This window comes from Centruroides sculpturatus, unplaced genomic scaffold (genome assembly GCF_000671375.1).
Source record: "Centruroides sculpturatus isolate CEXI.00-Female unplaced genomic scaffold, Cexi_2.0 scaffold1890, whole genome shotgun sequence".
Classification (NCBI taxonomy): domain Eukaryota; kingdom Metazoa; phylum Arthropoda; class Arachnida; order Scorpiones; family Buthidae; genus Centruroides; species Centruroides sculpturatus.
In genome coordinates this window covers 21,401-24,299 of record NW_019386196.1, presented here as the reverse complement: position 1 = coordinate 24,299, position 2,899 = coordinate 21,401, and the positions used below count along the sequence as shown (strand labels likewise).

At 29.2% G+C, this 2,899-nt stretch overlaps 1 long non-coding RNA gene across 1 annotated transcript; it reads right to left on the bottom strand.

Moving 5' to 3' along the window:
* Nucleotides 1–1,078: 1,078 nt before the first annotated feature.
* Nucleotides 1,079–1,562, bottom strand: LOC111614026. Its single transcript, XR_002754866.1, has 3 exons — nt 1,494–1,562; nt 1,329–1,418; nt 1,079–1,260 (listed from the first exon to the last, which is right to left on the bottom strand). It is a non-coding gene; the product is annotated as an uncharacterized LOC111614026 (long non-coding RNA).
* Between the last annotated feature and the right edge of the window lie 1,337 nt (nt 1,563–2,899).

The following is a 2,899-nucleotide window of genomic DNA, read 5'->3' as shown; positions in this document are numbered from 1 at the left end:
GACATCATTTTCTCTGCTTTACTTTTCTTAGCCACCGAGAACAAAGAGTGTTTTATTTCAACCAATACGCACTTAGTAATGCCTATCAGGATCTGTTGAACATCCAGTTCAAATAAAGTATTGTTTGTTTTCAGTGGCTAAGAAAAGAAAAGCAAAGAAAGTGATGTCCTTGAAAATATTACAATTGTTAGACATCACCCATGACAATATGGACGAGTGGATATAAAGTAATCGTTTCTACACAACACAAGAGAATGGTGTTTAAAATAGTGTTACGTAATACTAGGTTTTTAATCTTTGGGTAACTTCTGCAGTGTTGCACAGCTGTCTGTCACTGCTTTCTACGTTATACATATAATAATAAACTGACACTTTTTATATTACGTACTTTGTCTTATTCCTTCATACGATTAACGAGATTGATCGACGATATGAGTTACGTATGTTTGGGATGGGTAACGTATATCCGATAATGTCGGAATCGTTACAGGCATTGTTAGAAGTAGCGTGCAGTCCATTAAAGATGTGGAAGCGCTAATTCCCTTGTATTTTCTAAAATATAATTACATATCGTGCGATTATTTTCATAAAAGTTCTTATATCTTTCTTTCGTGTCAATGTATTTATTTTATAATTAAAATAAGTAAATTGTTTGTTTTTGTCATTTCCTGTATTTGTTTATAATTGTATGGAAACATACCTTACCTTCATCAAATGTCACTGCATGCATAGTTATTAGTTCGAAAGTATAAAAATAGTATTACCTAATTTATGGGTGACACCTCGATCGCTTATTTCGTCCGCTTAATATTATCTTTCGGTTATTATTATCAATCACATAGTTATTAAAATAAGTAAATTTCTATTATTTAAAAGAATTTAATATAAAATTGCTTACGAACTCTAATATACACTATTGAAATTTTATTTAAAATATTCAAATCGATACTATTTTTACATTTATTTAAGTAATTTATAAAAATATAAATAACATATTGTTCGAAAAATTCATTCTATTTTTAACAATGCAAATTATCATAATATGACAATAATGTGAAAATAAACAATAATAGGTTATCTAATTTATCATATATAAATGAATTTATTTATATTTATTAATTAATAAAAATATTATAAAAGGAAACTATATTCAAAAGGATAGATCCTTCAATTCAAATTTCAGTAAGAGCAGTTTTTCTTCTTGGAAACGGTCCTGAAATTTAAGAGACCCGAATACACAGAATACAGAGCACCAGACATCTGCAAATTTAAATTTATATATATATGTAATATATTAATATATTGAAAGAGTTAATTGACTCGCATACCTTGATAGGAAACTTCTTGGTAACATCAAAGAAGCCATTGACAGATAAACATAAAGATGCCTTTCCAAATCTTTTCATAAAATTCACAATCTATACAAATCATTCTAAAGTGATTTTATGTAAATTAAAAACTAAAGCTAACCTATTTTATAACAGAAGCTTTACTTTTAATTTCTGTTCCAATTTCAGATCGCATTGAGCGAATCTTCGAATGTCTTGAAACGATGTTTGCATCTGAAAGAAAGGAGAAAAACATGTTAAAACGCGAGTAAAACATGGAATAGCGTATTTATTACAATACGAAACTTACAATAGATGTAAAAATGGATAGTAAAAATCATACTGAAACACAGATAATTGATACTACAGCACAAAGCATTCCAGCGAAAAGTCTCAATGCAAATTCCATTTTCGAAAAAATCAAAATATAATAAAGCAGACTGGTTCCCACTATTAGAGAACCATACAGAATTGTCAACACGTAATTGAATGGGCCATTCCATTGATTAAAACAATCCCAAAATTCATTGTGTTGTGTCATAATTATTTCTAATTCCGTTTCCAAATTTGGATGATTCATCTTTAGTAGTTGCAGATCTTCCGATAGCTTCTGGAAAATCTTCGTTAATATGATAACATACAAAAAAATAAAATAAACTAGATAGAATATTCCACCCATAAATAAATTAAAGGAAATGCCAATTTCTACGCTGCAAAAAAATGCTTCGTACTTGTAAGTCTTTCCTTTTTCTATAGCAGGATAAATATAAAAAATGTTGAAAGCTTGGCTACAAATAGTTAAACATACAACAAGAACAAAAGCGATAGTTCTAGTGTAAGCAATCACGCCGTACAGTTCTTTTCGACAGAAATACTCTGGCTTTTTCAATTTAATATTTGGGGTTAATTTTACTCTTTTTATAATACTGAAAGTAAGAGCGTAATTTAGAACTAAATTAGCAATAAACATTTTCAGAAAGATGACATCATTTTTGATTAGTAAGTACAATGATTGACAAGGAATCTCCGACAGAACCGGTATTGTCATGGAAGATAATAAACAGAAATGTATCCAGTAGAAACATTCGATGAACAATGAATGAAATTTTGTTATAATTGGGTGAACATTAACATTATTTCGGTTGACGCAGGAACAAGGAACGAAAAAAGTATATCCGTAAACTCTTGCTATAGACGTAAACGAAGATAAAACGCAGTTCAAACATATCTCTGCTTCTGTGTTCATATTTTTTCTTTCTCTTCTATACTCATCATCGGTTTCAATCCTTGCCAAAAAATTTTCCATTAGTTTGTAATATTTACGTAATTTTATAGAAGTGTAATTAGAAATTTGAATTCAACATTCTTTAGGTTATTAAAATTCAACATAAAGGTGTTACGTGTGACTGTAAAATAAAAGATTACAACAACTACGTACAGATAAAAATGCAATATACCCGTGTTACGATCAATAAAACGATTCCAATCCTGAATTTCGATATGTCCTTCGCTGTAATTACTGTTTACAGAATCCAAGGCCAATGCAATGAATATGTAGTCTATTGTATTTT